The 6,361-nt window shown below is 46.1% G+C and overlaps 1 long non-coding RNA gene across 1 annotated transcript in view; it reads left to right on the top strand.

The window, feature by feature from the left end:
* LOC137607493 (uncharacterized) overlaps positions 1–5,922 on the top strand; it is a 19,165-nt gene extending 13,243 nt beyond the window's left edge. The window contains exons 4-5 of the long non-coding RNA XR_011037984.1: positions 875–936; positions 5,790–5,922. This is a non-coding gene — a long non-coding RNA (uncharacterized lncRNA). The remainder of the gene's footprint in view (positions 1–874; positions 937–5,789) is intronic.
* The last annotated feature ends 439 nt before the right edge of the window (positions 5,923–6,361 follow it).

The raw sequence follows: 6,361 nt of genomic DNA, 5'->3' as shown, positions 1-6,361 counted from the left end.
TTGGTGCGCCTCAAATGAGCAGTTTGTAAAGGGGACGGCACCTTGCTCAAGGGTGCCTCGGCAGTGCTCCCGAGGTGAGCTGACACCCCCCACTGTCAGCTCACCTCTGGGTATTTTTTGGGGGGGCGGGAGCGGGAATCGAACCGCCGATCTTAAATCATAGGACAACCCGCTCTACCGCCCGCTTTACCACTGAGCCACTGCCGCCCCTTTTGCAAATATTTGCAAATAAAATGATCCCACTGTTCAATATAATCTAAAATATACTGTTCAGTCGGTGACTGGAGGCATCTCAGAGGAACCATTACCAGTTGAGCTGCGCTCTTGCAGGGTAGGAGTCATCCTCCATTTGCTGTATAACCTACAGGCCAGCTCCATCAACTGTCAATGGATGCCTTCCGAAGGAGCATAAACCTGTTACCAGTATGAATGCCCCGAACACAAGCACTGGGTTAAATACCAGGCGCTTGAAAAAAATGATTTCTCACTTCACGTACACATGGAATCCAACAGGCGCTGCACCTCCTCAAGGAATGTTCCTTGAAGCTTTGCAATGGAAAACTAAGGAGCAAATAAACAAAAAGAACATGTTGGGGCTTACGTTTCTTTTTTTAATCCTAGCATATGTGGAAAGTGGAGTGCATAATGCAAACATTTTCTTATTATTATTTCTTTCATTCTGAATGGGCCCTCATTCATCTGTGAGTGTCCTCTGCAGGCAACAGCACTGCTCTGTGACAATAGTGGTATTTTTCAGTTTAATGAAAGCATATCTATTATCAGTAGATGGTTCATTCATTGTATTCATTCACCACACATACAAATTGAAGGACAGTGTGTGTTTGTGCTCTTACATACACTTCTTTTGTTAAAGGATAATATATAAGATGTGCCGTCCCAAAAAAGCAATTTAAAAGTCGTCTCGCGAAAAATAAGGTAAGACAGTAACATTGTATTTACTAATAGTACGTAAGAAGTCACCGCTTTCACCGCAAATGAAAAATGGATGAGACATTATTAATGTCTGGGACCTTTACAACCAAAGTCACACACACTTCAAACCAACACAAGCCTAACCCATAATAAACCGACTCTTTCCAGCTTTCACCGCTGACAATGTGCTTCAACACAAGGCGCCTCCCTATCTAATTAATCCTCTCATCCACTCAATGTCAAGTCCACCGTCTGTGCGTCCGTCTGGCTAGCTAACCCGGGCCCCACCCACCTTGACCCTGACCTCGTGAACGCTGCACCAACCCCCCTCCCCCTCCCCAAAGCAGACCCCTCTCTGAAGGTTACAATTGAGCCTCTTGATAAAACAAATTCTGAAGGTAAAATGTTGCACTGCTTTAAAGGAAAGCAACTTCAAATCCACAAACATCACTGACTCACGTTGAAAAATGTACAAATAATAAAATATATTGTGAAAACACAGCCTTCACAAATTTGCAGGATTCCAAACAGATGTCTTTAGTTGTAGCTTGGTGTATTTTAAATACTGGAACCAAACGCCACAATCTGACTACATTTAATTAAAAAATAAATCTCCTTGTGTTACCCCAGCCCACCGCAAAAACTCTGACCATTTCTCTCTGACCCCCGATAAAAAATGAGCAACCAACCCCCCCCCCAATGAGTCCCTGCTCCCCCAGCTCAGGTCTGTTGTCTGTTGTGACCTGGTGTGGCCCTGCATGGCGCAGCCTGTCTAAGGACTTGAACTTGACACGACAGCCTGGCCGGATGAAAGGAGAGAATGGGCGGGTGAGGGGTCACTTGCATATAAATCGCCAGGGCAACAGAGGGGGGAAGGGGTTAGGGGGTTAAGGGTAAAGGTCAACCCCCATGTCCCAGGGTCCCGCACCAACCGCTCCCTTACTGAGGAGCAGACAAAGGAGATGAGGAGGGGGTTTGGGATGACACAGTGCGCTTGGCGCTCGGACTCCCGGCGCCCCCCCTGACCCCCCACCCCCACCCCTTGACCCCACCCTCTACCAGAAGAAAGAAGGTGGAGAAGGGGGCTGGGAAATTAACAGACATATGTCACACACACACACACACACACACACACACACACACACACACACACACACACACACACACACACACACACACACACACTATGAAAGCACACACACATGTAACCAGCAAACCCAATGAAGTGAAGACTGTGGACATTCTGTCAGGTTGATGGTCGGTTCCAACATTTATCCAGTTCCTGCTGTGATGAGGATTCATTCTGCTGATGTTCTTGACTTTATTTGAAGCTCATAATCCAAAAACATCATCTTCATTATTCTTTAACTTCAATAACTAAACTTAAGCAGATGGACACGACATTGAGACTCTGTTGCATTTGTAGAACGTATGAGTGGAATAAAGTCAGACCGGTACCGCCTTGAAAAACTGTGTAAACGGTGCTCCCACGTCCAAACTGTTTCTGCCAGCTTTTGTCAGTTGATAAGACAAACGGTCCCTCAGCAGAGAGGTCACGCTATTGATTCCTTTTATGAGGCATGGGTCCTCAGGCATGATTCTGAATTCCTATCTCTCTGAATCCTTGCGCTAATAAATGTTTAATTTTACAAGCTCATGTAATTAAGTTTTACACATCAGATGTATATCGCCGGAATAACTTAATCACCTACTGAAGATAAAGATGATATATATCAATTTTATGGAGATATCTTGAAGCAATGACTTTTTATCTTTGTGAGCTGTGGTCACTGAAATCGTAAAAACTCAAATGTTCCCCTTACTCTATTGCTAATAAAGTCAGCTAACACCACCTATGCAAACGTGAAGATACTCTTGTGGTCACAGTAGCGTAACCACAAAACATTATTTAACTTAAACCTGCTGAAACCTGTTCAATACATACATGGAACAGGCGCCAATCAATACACATTATCAATCTATTGACATATAATTGGAGAAAAGACAGTACTGTACTTAGTGGTCAGTATGTTTGCTCAGAGGAGGCTGAACTCCAGATGTTTCAGAACACTTGCTTGTTTGACATACTTATAATCAACTTATAGGTAATTTAACAATATAAGCCTTCGTAACCAGGAGATTATTAGCTGAAGCTAGTTGTGGCTAACATTCTGAGTTGGGGGTACACACAGTGGCACAGTGGGTACAGTACACCCTGTGTGGAGGCTTCAGTCCTCGTGGCTGTGGGTTAGATATTGGTCTGCAGTCCTTTACCACTTATCTATATCATGTCACACAGCTTCAGCTGTACTATCACTTAAAGACTTTAATTACCTGTAATTCACACTCACAGTTCCATTTTTGTTCATTCGTTTCAGTCATGTTCCCTTTGAAGCAGCAGGTAAACCACCAGCCTCTGTCTGGAATCAATCCAATGAGCCCCCAGCCCATGCACTAAAACAATGATGTGTTGCTTTCAGTATCTTAGAACGATCCCTCTCTCTAATCTAAAGACCGTACTACTCTCATTCTTGTGGCGTCTTTTAGGCTTCTTGCAATTAGACTTCAGTTTTACGGCTTCATCATGGAACTCATAGGCTGCGGCTTACTACTTTGTTTCAAGGGACATATCGTAGCTTATCACACCATTTGATGTCAAAATTTGTAGTGACTGACAGGTCGCCTAACTCCTTTTCACTCCTAAGATGCAAATATTATCACATGATGTATTTTAGATTCAGTACTTTGTGAAAGAGGTGATATTCATGTTCAGGAGACACTCATGAGTCCCATTACTGCCCTGAGTCGACCGGGGCACTATTTCCCAGGTCTCCTGTCGAGGCCAACTAGGTGCAAATAAACTGAATGTTTTGTCTTCTGTGGTAATGGATGACTGACAGTCTGTCTGAGTGAGCTGCCATGTGACTGTGTTCTCTGACCTCGACAAGACAGGAGCTGCAGCACTGGTAGCAGACAACACCTCTGTGTGTGTGTGTGTGTGTGTGTGTGTGTGTGTGTGTGTGTGTGTGTGTGTGTGTGTGTGTGTGTGTGTGTGTGTGTGTGTGTGTGTGTGTGTGTGTGTGTGTGTATGTGTGTGTGTGTGTGTGTGTGTGCGTGTGTGCGTGTGCGTGTGTGCGTGTGTGTGTGCGCGTGTGTGTGCGCGTGTGCGCGTGTGTGTGTGTGCGTGTGTGCGTGTGTGTGTGTGTGTGTGTAACGCAACAAGACGATGGTCATTGGTGATCCCTCAGCGCCTCAGGCGAACACTAGTCACCGAGACACTGACATGGATCGAGGCTTTGCATGTGCATGTGTGAGTGTCAAAGCCATACATCTAGATAGTGATAGCCATGTAGCTCCAGCCACCATTTTTAAGCTGCTCTGCCGTGTTGTGTGCTATCGCTGCTGCCGCTGCGCTGCTGAGATAGATAGGGGATTGGGGAAGGCTGGGGCCCTTTCAAACCCCCAGAGAGCAGAAAGGGAGTGAGTGCTGGGCCAAAATGCAGAATCTCCTTAGCTTATACCCCTGAGGGACGCACACACAGGGGCATTTTCTGGGGGAGAATCATGCCGCCAAGCGGACAGCAGATTTACCATATTCATACTACTCTTTAGAAAGAAGGAGGGAGAGGATATTCACCTGTCCCATTTCACTGCTATGACTATGTGGTTGCACCAGCTTCCACAGCCACTGAAACCCCTAGGGGGAACCATTAAGGAAAACCGCGCTCGCTCCCAACATTTCTCTGCCTCATCCCCGATTTCTCCCTCTCTACATCCCCTCCCCTCATCTCCCTGCCTCCCGTTTTCATATGAAATATAGAGCCTCACTCATTCATTCAATATCCCCACTAATAAGGCAGGGTGGTTCAGTCAAGGCCAAAGTTAAAATGCAGCAATATCACCTGTCTCTATGTAGAAGTGGCAGGAATAAAAGTGGGTGGGGGTGGCTGTAAACAGCTATTTTCCAGGCACAAGCCCTGATGAAAGATGTGTAGCTGCTAAAAAGTACAGCTGGTATATTGCTGCTGCTGCTGCTGCTGCTACTGCTGCTGCTGCTGCTGAGACCAGTATGGAGAAATAGCCCAGATTCATATCAATGGCTTTGATTGAAGCACTGGGAGAAACCTGCCAGAGGCCCGTTTGTCATACATGTCAACGTGTGTGTGTGTGTATGTGTGTGTGTGTGTGTGTGTGTGTGTGTGTGTGTGTGTGTGTGTGTGTGTGTGTGTGTGTGCGTGCGTGCGTGTGTGTGTGTTTGTCTTAAGACTTGTTTAGATACCTGGAATGAAGTGCGAGTGACAACAGTGTCTGTGCATGCTTATGTTCACCTCACTGCATGTGTGTGTGTGTGTGTGTTTGTGTGTTTGTGTGTGTGTGCACGCACATCCTCATGCGTAAATAACTGTGACATTGCCTTTGTGTGTTTTTGTGTACACGCACTTTCCTGTGTGTTCAGAAAGTCCGTGGATTTAGATGGGGAGTGTTGGAGAGAAGGGCAGCAGGCTAACAGATTCATATCCAATATGAAGAGGTTAAGGTGACGAGTCCAATCCTCCCAACAGAGCAAAGACAGACTTAGATTGAGATGTGGGACGAGGAAGGAAAGTAGGATGGAAGAAGAGGAGGAGGGAGGATGGAGGGAGGAAGGAGGGAGGGGTGTAGTACAACAGATTAATTTCATTTCTGGGCCTAGGAGTCTAGTGTGAAGAAAAAAACCTCAGTATAATAACAGGATAAAAACGAGAGGAGCGGGGCAGTGATAAGCAGAAGAGCTGGGAGGAGAGAAAAAAAGAAGTAAAGAAAAAAAGAGTTTTTGTCCCTTTATCTGATGTAGTAAATGTGTGTCTACTGTACAGTATGTGGGAGAGATTGGAGTCATGGAGTGTGAAGACGATTATGACTTCAAAACTGCTCGTAGGTCTATCTCGCCTCGCCTGTGCATCTGAGCAGGGATGCATCTCAACTTCACAGGTCGTATACACTACTTTAGATCACGGTGGAGTTGCAAAACCAGCACCCAACTCCAGCTGGGAGAGTGAAATAAGTCCTATTTTGACCACAATAAAAAAACAAACATAAAAGCTTAATGATATAATTATTTTTGTTCTTTGGTGGTTGCTGAGGCAAAAACCCGGGCGTGGGAGGAGTTCGTTGAGGCCTCTTCAAGACGGCTTCGAAGAAATTCTGGTCCACCATCAGGCGTCTCAGGGGGGGAAGCAGTGCAGCATCCACACTGTATATAGTGGGGATGGGGCACTGCTGACCTCATCTCGGGACGTTGTGACTCGGTGGGGAGAATACTTCGAAGACCTCCTCAATCCCGCAGACACGCCTTCCCATGAGGAAGCAGAGTCTGGGTTCTCTGAGGCGGGCTCTCCTATCTCTGGGGTTGAGGTCACCGAGGTAGTTAAAAAGCTCCTCGGTGGCA

This window comes from Antennarius striatus, chromosome 14 (assembly GCF_040054535.1).
Source record: "Antennarius striatus isolate MH-2024 chromosome 14, ASM4005453v1, whole genome shotgun sequence".
Taxonomy (NCBI): domain Eukaryota; kingdom Metazoa; phylum Chordata; class Actinopteri; order Lophiiformes; family Antennariidae; genus Antennarius; species Antennarius striatus.
This window is presented reverse-complemented; position numbering and strand designations above follow the sequence as displayed.